We start from the raw sequence: 16,448 nt of genomic DNA, 5'->3' as shown, positions 1-16,448 counted from the left end.
TGGCCCCTGCGGTGAAGCTCAGGTGTCTACATTCTCCCCCACCCTACCACCCCGATCATTTTACACTGAATGGCTCAGGCCAGGCTTAAAATGAGCTCAGATCCTTAGTCTTGCCAATGACTCCACTTCTGACATACTGATTTCTGGTTCGAATCAAACAGGCATCTGTTCAGACCTACTGTGCGCCTGGCTCCGTGAGTGCTCAGGGACAGGAGCACAAAGGCAAATATGAAACAGTTCCTTCAATCAATTCATCAGTGCACATTTATTAAGTTCCTACTACGTGCCAATCACCATGCTAAGGTGTGGGGACACAAAAAAAAAGGCAAAAGATGGTCCCTGGCCTCGAGGACCTTACAGTCTGATGGGGAGATGATGTTCAAACAAATACACAGGAAGCAAGTTACATCCAGGACAAATAGGAAACAAGAGGGGGAAGGGCCTAGAATGAAGAGGGCTTGGGGAAGCCTTCCTGTAGAAGGTGGGATTTAAAAGAAGCAGACAGAGCAGAGGAGGGAGCACCATTCCAAGCCCTGGAGATGGCCAGGGTGTCCCTGCAGCTAACATGGAGACAGTATCTTCCACATGCAGCAGACCCAAACGGCCCAGAAGGAAGGTGCCTGGTGAGGCAGGAGAAGCTGGGGGAGATGGGAAATGAGTCCTGCAGAGAGAAGGGGGCCTGAGCCCTGAAGGAAGCCAGCAGTTTTCGATTTCAATGGAGGAAGGTAACTTGCCAGAGACAGGTGTGGTCTCCATACAAGGGAGGACTTAATAGAAATGTCTGTAGTACGTAACTTAACATCAGCACAAAGAGCTAAAAGATAAACCTCCTCTTTAAAACTCTATATACCTTTCCATTTTCAGACCATCCAAGGCGAAGACAGTCCCAGGCTTTGTTTTGTTTTTCCCTTAGGGTAACCTTCCTGGTATAAAACAATCTGTGTACATAAGTAAGGGAGACTAAAGAGGGCATTAAGGGATTAACCACTAATAATAAGGGAGCCAGGTGTGTTCCATTCCTTGCTTGGAAATCCAAGACAGGAAGGGGGCTTCTGGGTCATGGAGCACACCACCAAACTTCTCAGCTTGGATACTTCCAGTAATGCAGAAATCACTCAAGAAAATACTGCATTTTTTAAGAGACAGTTCAGTGGAGAGAGCCCCAGACCCAGAGTCAGCAAGACCCGAGTTCAAATCTGGTCCGTATATTTCCTTAGCTCTATGAAGCAGGGCGCGTCACTTAACCTGCCTCTGTTTCCTCATCCATAAAATGAAGATTAATAGCACCTACCTCCCAGTATTGCTAGGGCATCAAATGAGGTAATATCTGTAAAATGTTTTGCTTTGAAAAGTGTTATATAAATGCCAGCCACTATTATTATCTGACAGGTGCTGAGAATTCAAAGACAAAGGTCTGAACCTGGCCAATAACTGTGGGAGTCCCCAGGGCTCCGCCCTCCTTCTTCCTCTCCATCACTTCCCTGGGTGGTCTGTGTTACCACGCATTCAGTTATAATCTACAGGCAGATGAGTCTCGGTCCTAATCTCTCTCCCTAACCCGCAAACTCCCTTCTCAAACGGAACTGGATATCCCACAGGCATCTTCAACTCCATGTATCCCAAGCGGGACGCAGCTTTCCGGCTGTTATTGCTGAGGTTACCACTGTCCTCCAAATCACTCGGCCTCATGAGCTGGATATTAGTGCTGTTCAGGCTTTTCAGTCCAGTCTGACCCCATTCAGGGTTTTCCTGGCAGAGATACTGCACTGGCTGGACATTTCCTACTCCAGCTCACGTGACAGATGAGAAGACTGAGGCAGCCAAGGTTAAGTGACTTGCCCAGGGTGACATAGTCCAAGTGCCTGAGGACAGATTTGAACTCAGGAAGATGAGTCTTCCTGACTCCAGACCTAACGTTTTATCCACGGCAGCGCCACTGAGCTCCCCTTATAATAAGCCCTAACCCCAATTCTGAAATCTATGATCTGCAACCTATTTGTGAATCTTTCTAACAATACAAAAACCAGGGGTGGGAGGGAGACAGGAATGGGGGAACGATGTAAAGGAGGCAGAATGCTCCAGTCTAGAATTAATTTTGAAGAGCTCCCGTGTCTCTCATTAATACATGATTCAAATCAAGATGACCCTGCTAACAGCCCAGCTACCAAAGGGCCTCAGTCCTCAGAGCACTCTCCTCTGCCTTACCACTCCCACTAGTCGAGGGGACTCCACCATCTTCCCCAGCTTCTCCTGCCATCTCCAAATCCAACCCCAGTTAAGACCCCAGGGCAATCCGCCCTTCTCAGGCTCAGGAACAATCAAGCAGAAGGCAGCTGTGGTGATGCAAACATTTGGGATGGTTTTTTTCCTTCAATCTTGCCCATCTGTGACCCCATTTAGGGTTTTCTTGGCAAATATAACTGAAGTGATTTGCCACTTCCTTCTCCAGCTCATTTTACAGATGAGGAAACTGAGGTAAACAAGGTAAAGTGACTTTCCCAGAGTCACACAGCAAGTAAGTGTCTGAGGCTAAATTTGAACTCAAGTCCTCCTGACTTCAGGGCCAGAACTCCATCCACTATCACCAAGATTCCAGAGGAGCAGTTAGTGATATTTAATTTGGAGAGTCTGGGTCAGAGAAAGAATGTCAGAATAGCTGAGAGCTCCCAAAACACCTGAAAGGTCAAACCAAAGTGGAATTGGCCATTTTCCTTCCTTCCTTTTCATTTTCTCCCCCCCCCCTTCCTTCCTCCTTCCTCCCCACCCTCCACCTGCAAACCAAGAGAAGGGTCCAGCCTCCTGCCCAGCACTGCACTGATGGTCCAGTGAACACCTGAAGGGGACCAACCTGCCCACTTCAGATTGAGGTTTTCCTTTCTTTCTGTCTCTGCTAAATTCTATCTTCCGCACCATCCCTTCCCAGTCCTAACCCCTCTGCCCTCCCCTCCAACATGACCACCAATACATCATGTTTGTACAGACTTGTACCTTGCCTCCCCCGTTAGACTGGGAGCTTCCTGAAGGCAGGAAATGTTGGGGGGAGGGTCTTTCTTTAGATTCCAAGCACTTCAAAAAGTACCTGGCACACAGTAGGCCTTGCTAAATGACCATGTAGATGATCACCATAAAAACTACCTTAGAGAAAAGAACATGACTTTTAAAATCCATAAAGTGAAATCTAAGTTTGTAAAAGGAAAAAATCTCTCCACAACAGGTGGTTGAGGTAGGCTGTTGGGTTGCTGACAGTCCCAGCTGCATAATCAAAGCTCCAGACTAAGACCTGGAAAGAACTTCAGAGACGGGCTAGCCCCTAGGCCCTTCCCTCTTCCCCGTCTTCCAGAGGAGGAAACTGAGGCCCAGAGAGGGGCTGAATTTAGGGAGAGTTTCAACAAAGTTTGAGATCCCAGAAAAGGGAAGCAGAGACAACAGGAAGGATCTGTTTGGGGCTGATCCCAGTAAAGAGAACCAGGGGAATCCCTCAAGAGGGAACCACAAATGGGATCTGCACAGACCTTCTTTCCTTACCTGAGAAACCCTCAGCACAAGTCAAAGACCCTGACTCTTCCCGGTTCCCCAAAGCAATGACAGGCGCATTTCAATCAAGCCCCCTGGGCAGCGTGAAGGCTCCGAGGCAGTGGGGGGGGGGGGGTCCCCAGGGGGGGCATCCCACCACACCCTCCCCCCCCCCCCAGCCTATGTGCTGGCACTCCCCACTCGGCCCTCTCTACCTTCGGACAGGTCCCCAGGGTGGGGCCGCCGCCTCTCCTCCAGCGATTTCCCCAACTGAGACAGTCACCAGGAACCTGGGCTCCCCCTTATTTCCGGAGCCGCTGCCACAGACTCCAGCACAAGAAATCGGCGAACGCCGTGCAGTTTCTGTCGTGGGGCTGTCCCTTGGCCGCTCCCGGAGCAGCCGAGGGGGGAGGGCAGGCAGCCAGGCTCGTCAGTTTCCCTGCTCCAAGCCCCAAGGCCAAGGCCAAAGTTCCTGGTCCCACTTCTCCGCACACACAAGATTCAAGCGACCTGTCCGGGAGCTGGGCGTCTGGAAGGGGATCCCCGAAGCAGCCTGGCTCTTGCCGACTCTCCTCCGCCTTGGGGACTCGCAAGAGCGCCTAAAGCGCCCCCCCCTCCCCAGCAGGAGCGCACACTCAGCCCCCGCAGGAGAGGAGGTCAAGCGGCGGCTGGGGCGGTCGGCAGGCACGGGGGGGACCTCCTCGGCTCCCACCTTGGGCCGTCTGGGCACCGGTGTTCAGGGCACAAGTGACGCGGCGGCCAGGAGGGCAGGGAGAACGCACGGGGAAATCCAGTCTGGCTGGAGGAAGGAGCCCCGCGGGGGGCGGGCCTGCCTCCTCCTTCCCGTTAGCCTCCAGCTGGCCAGCCCAGGAGTCCGGCCTCCAGAGGCGGCCGCTCGGCCGGAGGGTGTGTCTGAGAGGCCGAGCTTTTTTGGAATGCTAGGGTGGGGCCCCGGCCTCCAGCAGAGAAGCAATGAGTCAGGCTTGGATTCCGCTGCCAAGTAGAGTTTCACTTACATTTCCAGGAGGAACTTTCGGATCCAGGGCCCCTCACTTTCACTGCTTCACCCCAAGGATTTATGACAAACCACTCTGCCACTAAGCTAAGGAAAACTTCCCATTGTCCTTAGAGACCCTGTGGAATGATCCCATTACAGGGATTTTGTACTTCTTAAAGGAGCCCAGATCTAGACTGGGGGACCTCGAAAATCCTCTAAGCCAACCCCATTTTACAGATGAGGAAACGGAGGCCCCAAATCACCCAGGCAGTTTCAAAAGCAGAATATGAACCCAAGTCCTTCAAATCCAGAATCAGAATTTCTTCCCCTCAATCCTTAGGTTCCCACAGTTCCAGACTAGACTCCAGACTCAGAGCATTTTCCAGGACCATCCCCATGCCTGGAATACTCACTCCTTTCCTCCTCTTCACCTCCTGGCTTCCCTCCTTCCTGTTCCAACTAAAATCCCACCGGATCTACTAGAATCTACTAGACTAGCTAAGGTCGAGCAGAGTAGGACCCCTACCCAGGCCTGGGGTCAGAGGGCTTGGGTCTCTGCCCCCTCCCTCCTCTTTCAGGCATTCCCTGGGGATTTTCTCCACTGTCTCTCATACCAGCAACTAATTCTTATCTCCCTGTCTCTCTTTTCCTCCTCCCCTTCCCCCAGTCCCAGCCTCAGCCCCTCCCCCTCCCTTCCTCCAAGGCTCACTTTCCAGAAGAAGCCTTGGACAGTCCCCTTCATGTTAGTGACTTCCCTCAGTCTCCAACTGAACCTGAATATGGCGTGCTTGTATATACTGGAGTGTATGCTGTCTCCCCCATTGGACGGCAAGCTCCATGAGACAGGGACTGCCTTGCAGCTTTCTTTGTATCCCTAGGACTTGGCACCGTGCTGGGCACACAGCGGGCACCAGGATCCCACGATCTGGGGTATCAGGCACCAACTGGGGGTTAGCAGCACTGTCCAGGAGACACAGTTTGCATACAAAGCCCCCAAAGCTTCCACCCATAAAGGAATTCTCCGACTGCCCACGCTGGCTCTTCCAAACCTACCAGGTTTGTGGTCATGTCACCCCAAACCTCCCATGGCTCCTCCTACCCCAGACCTCTCAGTTAAGATTCTTGACTCATATTTTATTGTTGTTGGGGTTTTTTTGCACTTTTTTTGGAGGGCAATTGGGGTTAAGTGACTTGCCCAAAGTCACACCGCTAGTTTTTGTTTTAAGTGTGTGAGGCCGGATTTGAACTCAGGCCCTCCTGACTCCAGGGCCAGTGCTCTATTCACTGCACCACCTAGCCACCCCGTTGACTCATATTTTAAAGGAAAAACTGACCATGAGCCCTCTCTTCTCTCCTCTTCATGTCCCCTCCTGTCTCACGTGAAGAGGCAGCCTTACTCCTCACCAAGGCTAACCTCTCTCATCTCCTCAAGTGACCCCATTCCATCCTGGCTCCTCCAGAAGATCGACTCCTCTGCCATCCCCCTCACTCACTTCTTTTCTTTTTCTTTACTTTATTTTTATTTTATGGGATAAAACAAAAATTTATAAAACACAGTATGATATGAAAAAATGATTGCACAGGAAACTGTAAATCTATTATGTACAACTTGCTACTCCTTTTAAATACATAATAAAGCTGTCATGAACATTTCTTTTCCCCCCTTTTTTTCTTTTCCCTCTCCCCCAGTCCAAGAGATGGCTGCATTAGGGGCTTGAGATCGTGCACTTGCAAACACATGTAAGCTCATTCTATAAATACTTCCGCTGTTTCTCCCCAACTGATAAATGGTAGATCACTTACTTTCAATCCTTCCCTCTCCACAGACTCATTCCCTACTGCCCACAAACATGACCATGTCTCCTCCAGGCTTCCAACCTCACTATCACCCTTTACCTCTTCTGCCTTTTGGGGCTAAACTCCTCAAACAGGACATCTACAAAGGTGCCTCCAATTTCTCTCCCCTCACTCTCTTAAGACCTTATAATCCAGCTGCCAACCTCATCAGTCCACTGAAACTGCTCCTCAAAGTTACTAATGATCCAAATCCAGTGGGCTTTTCAAGTTCATCTTCTAGCCTCTGACGCTGGGGATCCCCTCTTCTCTCTCAGGTTTTCAGGACGACCCCCTTTACGGGCTTCTCCTCCCTCCCTGACTGCTCCTTCTCAGGCACCTCTTTTTCGCTGGATCCTCTTCCAGATCATGCCCTCTTCTCAGCTCTGTCCTGGGCCCTCTTCTCTTCAACCCACGGACCCTGGCCTCCTGGCAATTCCACAAAGAAGACATTTTATCTCTCAACTCCAGCATTCTCTCCAACTCTCTTCCAGAGCCGGAATGTTCTGCCTCCTCATCTCCGCTACCCGGCTTCTTTTAAGCCCCAACTAGAATCCCATTTTCCACAGGAAGCCTTTTCCGACCCCTCCAAACTCTAGAGCCTTCCCTCCTTAATTATTTACCCCGTACGTGGTTTGTTTATACATGTCTGCTTGGTTGTTGTCTCCTTCATTGGATTGTGAATTGTATCCCAGGACTTAGCACAGAGCCTGACACATAACAGATGCTTAATGTTTACTGACTGATCCTTGGACAAGTACCTTCCTGTCTCTAAAGCTCAGTTTCCTCACCTGTAAAGTCAGAGAGAAGCTGTTTCCTACTTGGCAAAATAAAGGTTTGGAGGTCTCCAACTCTGAAATTCTAGGATTCCAGAAACAGGGAACCTAGCTATGCAACTATAACAAACACTAAAACCTGCGTAAATTGGAGGCAGAAAGCTCAGTGGAGAGAGCACTGATTTCTTTTTTCAGCCAAAGTAAAACAAAGTTTATTAAAGATTTGCCATAATGCGTAGACTCTTAAGGAGCCAAAGTCTTTGTGACACTTGTCAATACAAGCGGGCCAGAACAATCTGACAGACTGAGTCTGCGCCAGATTGAATCTCAGCCAAGATCATTGATTTTAAGAGCTATTGGGCCTGGGTTCAAATCCTAGCATGAACTCTATGATCTTCCCCATCTCTGGGTCTGTTTCCTTATCAATGAGGGGATTGGCCCTGATGACTTCTAGGCTCCTTTCCAGCCTCAGCTTATGATTCCATGATCCTAACCAGTACACCAAATAAATACCAGAGAGCTCAGAGAACAGAGAATGTGGTAACTTACCACTGGGAGAAGCATTTATAAGACTTAATAGAAGATGTCAGGTACATAGAAAAAGAGGGTGGATGCCCTATATGCCACTGACTTAGGAATAATATTTCCCCTTAATGGAAGAAATGTAGTCTATGGATCAGAAACCTTGGATAAAGCATCAGTTTAAGATTAAGCCAGTTCAGTTTCAATCAATATCCATTTATAAAGTGTCAGCTCTGAGCCAGGCAGTGGCTGGGGACATAAAGGCATATAAAAACTGTTCCAGTTCTCAAGATGCCTCTATCTTGGAGGGTAGGGGAGAACAGGATGGGCAGAAACATGAATACAAGCTGTACAATGAAGAAAGTTAAGGGTGAATAGGGCCCTACCCACTTCCTCAAAGTGAAGAATTTATGCAGTTGCAATCTGATCTAAACTGAATTTTCTACTCATTACACAACAACTAAGTCAACTAAAAATATGACCAATTTTCAGGAAGCCAAGAGTTTACTTCTCTGAATCACTATGACCTAAAAACAATGTTGTGGAAGAAAGAAATTTGAAGGTATCTAGGAACTAGCAAATCATTGAATATGGCAGAAGAAAAAGACTGGCCTTGAAAATGGGCCAATGCTGGCCCTTACTGCCAGAGGGCACCGACTTCAAAAGTGGCCAATAAGTCAGGACAAGACTATACGGAGCTCAGATTGGGAGAGGAAAGGTACCCTGGGCCTGACTTTGGGCCCCAAAGAGATCTCCATAGCGATGGGCAAGCCCACCAGGAGCTCTGATAGTTCAAAGGATTTGGAAAGGACAGAAAGGGACTGTAGGGGTCACCTCATCCAATCTCCTCCTTCCTTCAAAGATTAAGAAACTTACGACTTCACCATTGTCACACAGGGATTCGAAATGAGGCAGATTCAAACTCTGGTCTTGACAGCACCATTCTTTCCACTCTGTAACACCCAGCTATCATTTTAACATCAAGTTTCCATTACGGATTTCTTTTTCCTCCTATGATACTGTTTCATTTCATTATAGGAGTCAAATGGAAAACAAAGTTCTCTTTAGAGAAAAGATTGTTGAAACAGTCCAGTTCCAAAAAGATGAGATTTGTCAGAGAATCATCACCTTAGAGCTGTATGAGACATTAGAAGTCATTTAGCCCAATTCCTTCATTTTACAGAAGAGGAAACTGAGGCTTACAACAAATTAAGAGACTTGCCCAGGGTCACACAGCTCGTATGTGTCAAAAGGTAGAATCTTGGCCCAAGTCCTCCTGGATCTAGGCCTAGAACTCAATTCAAAGCCCATAGCACTTCCTCTCCTTCTCTAAAGGCAAATACTCCCAAAACATCCACGAATAGAAAATGGAAAATACCATCCATTGAAGCTGAGGCCTTCAATCTCTAGTTTCTTGAGAGTTTCCTCAGATGACCCTTATTCTTAATGTTAAAGTATCTTTAACTTGGCGCATCTCCAAACTTGTTTCCCCATATCCCCCTCCTCTCAGAACTCTCCCTCTAGCCAAGATGATCTGTTCATCATTCATTCCTCAAATACATTCTCTCCTCCCACACCTGTCCTTCCATGAAACACACACTTTTGAGCACCTGTTCTATGGCAGGGACCAAGCTGCCTATTTGGAATATAAGGGGACACACTGTCCCTTGACTCAAACACGGTGATGTCACTTTGGTCCTCTTCGAGAATGAAGGACAATAACCAACCAACCAACCGCGTCTCCAGCCTGGATTGAACCTACTCTCTTCTCTTCCTCTTGGAACAGTCCTGCCCTACCTTCCAGTCTCCCACCTGCAAGGGACTGCTCTCTCCTCTAAACTCCTCCAGTCTGTCTGGGCCATTCACTGGCCCTGGGCATGGCACCAGAAGACCCCATTTCTCTCTGATTCTGGTCCTTACTTGCTGCATACACAACCCTGACAAGTTGCTTCCTGTCCCTGACCCTTACGTGAAAGAAGGAATTGAACCAGATGACCTCTAAGGACCCTTCCAACTCTGCTGCTATTCGGCCATGCAGTTGTGACCCCACGGACCAGAGCACACCACTCCAGCTCCCATGTTGCCTTGCCAGTATTTCTTTTTTTATGCACAGGTCATCTTCCTAGTTAGAATGTAAACCTGTCTGGGTCAGGACCCATTGCTCATATGTCTTCATATCTAAGGAGGAGCTATACAAAGTAGAAAATAATTAAGTGTTTGCTGATCTTAACAATAGCAACAATAACCCCCAAGCAAGAATTAAGAATGACAGCAGGAGCAGGCCATTGGATGTCCACTGTAACCCAAAGTGGTTTACCTCCAGGCAGAACTTCTGGAATGGCTACCATCCTAGAGCTGACAGAAAACAAATTCTCATGCCAAAAAAGTGAACCTTCAAGTGTCCTAGAGAACTCAACCAATAAATTCTCCTGGAATCTGGCCATTATCAAGGGCTGAATGTCACCTACAATTACCCAGATGTAGCACTGGTCCCTAAGAGCATCATTTTAAGCAAATCCTCAATCTCCAAACTTCGTGCCATGAACACCTTTCCAACTATAGAGACCTTGTAGAAAAAATTAAAACCCTGTGGAAACAGGAAGAGGCAACGTCATTTGCTGCTACGGAAGCTTCCTTAAAGGCTTGGAGGAAATCTACCAAAGAGAAGCTTACATCTCAATATTCCTACTTTAATACAAAAAGAGGTTATGTCATTTGCCCAACCAGTACCCAGAAAACACGAAGCATAATGGAATGGCAAAGCCATGGCCTGCCCCAAGGCCTTCTCCATCTCAACTCCACTGAACTTTAGGTCAAGAAATAAAATACTAAGACAAGCAGCCCTTTTTATGGTACTTCTCAGCACGTGGACTCCAGGATGCTCGCAGCCCATCCTATAAGAGGGGCACTTCTAAAATTCCCATTGAACGGAGGGGTTCCCTTCACTTCAGAGGTCATGCAGCTGTTGGTGTTAAATGCCATGGTTCCGTCAAAAAGGAGAAAAGCTACATTTTCATTCCAACTTCTGACCCATCAAGAATAAATAGATATTACAGAGGTTCAAGCTTTGTGCTAAGCAAGAAGCAGGATCCCCATTTTTTAATTCTGTAGGATATGTAGAAACACTTTGTCCTATCAAGGAGAAAGAACATATTCCTTCCTAGATAGGGACAGAGATGGAATTTATAAAAGGAATTCCTGAAATGACCGTCTCAGTTCTTCAAAAGGAAGTCACTCAACTTTTTTGAGACAGCCCTTAAGGTCATTCATTTGAGGTATTTGACCGACAACATTGAGACAGCCAAGCAACAATCACGTGGGTCTGGGCCCAGACTTGGTAGGGTGAACACTCACAAAGTCAAGGCTAGCAGCAAGAGCTGCTGGAGAGTCCAGCAGAAGAATAGGGAAAAAGGTGAAAGGATGAGAGAGTGAGGAGGTGAAAGAGGAAGAGGAGGAGGAGGAGGAGGAGAAGGTGGAAAGTTCTTCAAAAATAATTAGAACCACTGAAATCATAGACCTGGAGCTGACAGTCATCAGGTCCAGCACCCCCATTTTACAGATGGGACATTTGAGGGTCAGAAAGGTTCATTAAGTGAGTAACTGAAGGTCACACAGGTACCAAAGGACTGGACCAGAATGTCAGTCTGGGCCATCTCACTCCAGATCTCTCCCCACGATGAGGTATGGGCTCTGGGAACCCCTTAGAGCTCTCCTTGAATCTTTGAGGTACAGGCTCTGGGAACCCCCCTTGAACTCTGATTAAATTGTCCTATTTGATGAGGCATTTGCATGAGGCCATAAGCCTTACATTGTGGCTGGGCCCAGACCTCTGTTACTAGCCTAGCCCTCCATTGTCCATCTACTTCCCACCCTTGAGCCTATCAAAATATCAATCCACCCTTGAACTGTCTCCAGGTGGCCTCCAGCAACTTTCCACCCTCCCCAAATTCATTGACTCTCCCCAAACTCCTCCTCTAGACCACCCCTAGATCCCTCCCCTGTCTTGTCTCCATGTGTGTGAGAGCGCCATAGAATGGCCTAGCACAGACTTACTCTGTGTCCAATACAAGCGAACTTTTAATAAACGTTATTTTTCTTTGGCTGAGAAGATTTGAGTCGAATTCATTGGGCAGGACCTGGTGTGTTGGTATTGTGGGGTCTCCAGAGCAGCCCTAACCCTCTATGGGTAACCTCTTTACCCAGGGGCATCAATTTTGTTCATTCTGCTTAGCCATAGTGGCAGGAGAATTAACACACATTAGACTCTCAAATCCCCCTAAAAATTGCACAGACTCTCTGAGCCTGATCATTACCAGCACGCACTGCTTTCTCTTCAAGAAGCCCGTTTTCTGATTTTAACCACAATCCATGCGACAATATTCACCTCAAGGTTGTGGCCAAATCAGTGTGGGTGCTCCCTCTACCTAATCACACCATCAGGCCACAGGTCCTATCTGTCTGTCTTTCCACAAGATTAGCACAAATTCTGTTAAAAACCTAGATAACAAAAGCCCTGACCCAGAGCATTTCCTAATCTGCCAGGCTAGGAGTGCTGGTGACAAAGGAAATCAGCTTAACCTGGCATGACCTGTTCTTGTTCAAGTTCTTTGTGGCCACTTTTCTAAATATCCACTAAGCATCCCTTTAATGACAGAATTTCAGCAAGCATTAACGGCAAGCTCACAGGCCCACATGGAGTTTGCAAGTGGAACCAGGATATCAGCACCTACTCTAAGAGTGTAGAGAAGGGAGGAGGGAGCAGAGAAGGCTGCCCTATCAAGCATCCCCAAGTGCTACAATGGGAAATCACGACTCTGGCCCCACAGTCCAAGGCTCCAAGTCTATAAACCTTGAAATGCTTTATAGATTACGATGGATTTTCACAAGATAAAGGCCTCCTTGCTGCCTCGGGCCTGGAGAAGACCCCCTGCCCTCCTCAGAAGACAGAAGTAAGGTTGTTGAGCAATAAAGAGGACTGAATCAGAGATAATGTGATTTCCTCTAGACAGGATTTCTTCAGATAAAGGAACACTAAAGGCATCATCAGTTATTATGCAACGATGACAGCTGTAGAGAGAAGTGGCGGAAAGGTCGCTGCTGGAGGACTCCGGCCTCTGAGCCCGGCTACTTGTGTGACCTTGGACAAATCACTTCACCTCAGGAGCCTCAGTTTCTGCATCCAAAAGATAAGGGAACCAGACTAGACGAGCATTAAGGTCCTTCTGGGCCCATGAAAGAGATCCTGTGGTTACTCTTGTATGGGTTCCACTCCGCACAGAGATAAGGGGTCCTAGAGCTCACTGCCCCAGGGCCCCTCACCTTCCAGATGGAGGGAATCGAGGCCCAAACAAGGCGGGTCCCAAACTCTCCTTGTGTGTATATGAACTGATGCAGAAAACCATTCTAAAGGAATGGAACCATGAGGAGAGAGACCATTTTCATGTCAGAGCTACACTGGACACTCACGGGGAACGCAGTTGGCCTTCCAACAAGCTCATTAAAGCCAGGACATTAGGAGCACTTTACTCTGTTCTCCTACCCTAGGAAGGAGACAAAATGAGACATGGGAGGGATGCCTTCTATGGACAGATGTCATCGACATCGGGAGACCCAACAATCCTGGCCAGTCCAACCACCAAGGAGACCAAAATGAAGAATGGAATTAGGGAGATCAACAAAAAACCTTGCAAACACAGAACGGGCAGGAAAGCAGACTTGGGGTTCTGAAAACAAAGACAGGCTTGAAGAATGTCATCGGCTCTTTAGTCCTCAAAAAAAAAATTTTTGAGTTTCAAATGTTGTTTCACTTTGAAAGGAAATAATTTGTGGCTACCAGCCTTCCATAGCCAGAGAGAGCAGGGCTCACCCACCAGGGAGAAAGCAGTGAGCTAACACTACACTAGATGACCACGGCAGCCACTCAGCTGGCAAATGAGGGCCAGTAGGGCTGCGGAGATCCAAGCCCTTATTTCACAGAGGAAGAAACTGAGGCCTAGAACAGAACTTTCCCATGCTCACACCTTGGTAAGGGCAGGAAAAGCTAAATCTAGGTCTCTCTTCCCTCTAGGCTGAGGGATTTTTTCCATTACCCTTTGGGGCTCCTGACTGTAACCTTGAGGTAGCAGAAGGGAAAGGGCTAATTGTGGAGTCACAGGATGTGGGTTTAAATCCTGACCACCATATTCTACCTGCATGGTCTTCACACACACACCACCACCACCACCACCATACACTTGGTCATTTTCCAGCATTGGTAAGATCTCTGCCAGAGTCTTTGAAAAGGTCAAGCTGAAGACAGGATGGTTCAGTAGAAGGTTAAAAAACAACCTAGCAACTCAGAATAAAGAGCTCTCAGGCATCTGAATGTAGGAATATTGAACTCCCTGTGATGAACGTCCACCCCAGCATTTATGTACCACTTTTTTTTTTAAGACAGAAGAGACTAGGGGCGGCCAGGTAGCACAGCGAGTAAGAGCACCGGCTCCAGTGTTGAGAACACCTGGAGATCGAATCCCGGGCTCAGACACTTAGCACCCACCCAGAAACACCTGGCCGTGTAACCTTGAGCAAGTTACTTAACCCCAATTGCTTAGGGGCGGCCAGGTGGCTCAGTGAGTAAGAGCACCGGCTCCAGTGTCAGGATGACCTGGATCAAATCCGGGCTCAGATACTCAGCACCACACCCAGAAATAATAACTGGCCGTGTAACCTTGAGCAAGCTACTTAACCCCAATTGCTTAAAAAAAAAAAAAAAGACAGAAGAGACTTCTGAAGTTATTGAGTCTAACCTTCTTTGAATTAACAAAAACATTTTTTCTCTCCTTGCCTCTCTCCATCAGGGGAAAAAAGCCCCCATAACAAATGTATCAAAGCTAAACAAATTTCCCCCACTGGTCATAACCAAAAAATATACGCCTCATTCTGAAACCTGAACCCATCAACTCCTGGTCACAAGTGGGTCACCTGTCTCATATCTAGACCTCTGAAATAAACCCTCTCATTTTGGAGATGAGGAAACCGCCAACTGGGGTGGCTTCATGATTTGCCCCAGGGGACCCAACTAGGCAGGAGCAGACCAGAACTTGAACTTTCTGACCTTTCCTAGTGTCCTGGGGGGCCAAGTCAGATTGGAGGTGGCTGAGGCCCAGTGACTGGGTTCCCTGGCAACAACAGCCACCTTTTACATGAGGTCTCTCCTAAAACCTTCTCCTCCCAAAATACTTTATTTTTTATATTTTTAAAAATATATTCATATATGTTTACTGAATGTAAGCTCCTTGGGGCAAAGACTGTCTGACTGTTGTCTATCATTCCCAGGGCCTAGAACATAATAGTAACTTAAGAAATGCTTATGACTGTCTTAAAGAGAGGTTGTCAGGATGAAATTCCAGACAGACCGACACAGACTAGAGTGGGACTGTTCCCTCCTCTGCTCTGAACGTGGCACCTCCATGGCCTCATCTGGCATCATGCTAGAGGCTACACTCATGGTCAGATCCCATTCTCATGAGTTCCTCAAGCGAGCTCTGCTGCGGTGGGCCCAGACTCCAAAGACACCTTTCAGCCAGGCAGGTGGATGATGCACCAATGCCCAGGCTGTGACACCTGTCAGCTCCTTGGGAATGCTGAGCTGGAATGTCTGTGTGTTAAGTCAGTTCTTAATTATCTGGGTTAATGTGGCACCCACCCGAAGGGCCAGGGCGGTGACGAGCCTTAGGGGGTTAATTGAAAGTTGGCTGCAGTCAGCAGGGCTCCAGCAGCAGAGCTGGGGAGGGAGAGCAAAAGGATCGTCAGGAGACACATAAGAGCAGAGTACAGAACGGGCGAAACTGTGCCAAGGGAAAGAACGTCAGAGCTTCACTTAGCCGAACTGGAGGCAATCCATCATGCTGCACCCGAAGGGGTCTCATCTCTGGGGCATCTCTCCCCAGCCCAGGGAGCCATTCAGACGCAACTGGCTCAATGAGCACTCCAAAGGAGAATGAGAGAGCACGGGAAGCGACTCTGGACACGGAGATGAGACCCTGGCCGCCCTCATACTGGCGATGTCCTCCATAACCGGGCCAGGATGTGGAGAAGACAACAAGAAGACAGCGCTGAGTGCCGGGACGGACTTCAGAGGCCATCTGGCCCAAACCTCACTGGACCCATGAGGAAGCCGAGACCCAAGGGGAAGAAAAGGCGTAGCAACATAGGATCATGGGGGGAGGACCAAAGTCATACCCAAACACCTGGAATCTATTTATGAGCTGTGCAGCTGAATAGTGATAACCATTTTTTGTTATTCATTCGAATCAGTCCTGTCCAACTCTCCTTGACCCCATCTGGAGTACTCCTGGCACAGATACTGGACTGGTCCGCCATTTCCTTCTCCAGCTCATTTGACAGATGAAGAAATTGAGGCCAACAGGGTTAAGTGACTTGCCCAGGGTCACACGGCTAGAAGATGTCTGAGGCCGGATTTGAACTTAGGTCTTCCTGACTCTAGGCCAAGTACTCTATTCACTTTGCTACCTAGTCACCCTGTGTTAGGTACTAGAGATCCCAACCCAGAAGTAAGACAGTCTCTGCCCCCAAGGAATTTACATTCTACTAGTTATTGTTTATACCAACAAATCCACTGAACCTGGAAGTTCTGTAGAAGGCCCTGGGCTTAGCCAAGGTCAGAGAGCAAATTAAAGAGCTTTCCTAGGACACCATGTTCTGACAGCACTGGCTCCCAATGTGGCACTTTCAGCAGACTGTGCCACAGCCCTCCTTCCCCTCGGTTTCCATCTCTGCAGACTGTGCCATGGCCCTCTCCCCCT

At 48.2% G+C, this 16,448-nt stretch overlaps 1 protein-coding gene across 8 annotated transcripts in view; it reads right to left on the bottom strand.

Annotated features, from left to right (window-relative positions):
* Positions 1 to 16,448, bottom strand: part of SGMS1 (sphingomyelin synthase 1) — a 240,172-nt gene that overhangs the window by 74,078 nt on the left and 149,646 nt on the right. The window contains exon 1 of one of the 8 annotated variants that reach the window (XM_069101806.1): positions 3,729 to 4,202. The exons of the other annotated variants lie outside the window; for them this stretch is intronic. The gene's annotated coding sequence lies outside the window, so the exon portion shown is untranslated. Of the gene's footprint in view, positions 1 to 3,728; positions 4,203 to 16,448 lie in introns of those variants that run through there. 8 annotated transcript variants of the gene reach the window in all.

Source organism: Petaurus breviceps, unplaced genomic scaffold (genome assembly GCF_028583685.1).
Source record: "Petaurus breviceps papuanus isolate PSGF00001 unplaced genomic scaffold, PetGlider_PUasm1.0 490, whole genome shotgun sequence".
In the NCBI taxonomy this organism is placed as follows: domain Eukaryota; kingdom Metazoa; phylum Chordata; class Mammalia; order Diprotodontia; family Petauridae; genus Petaurus; species Petaurus breviceps.
Note: the sequence above shows the minus strand (reverse complement) of the source record. Positions and strands in the feature narration are given on the sequence as shown.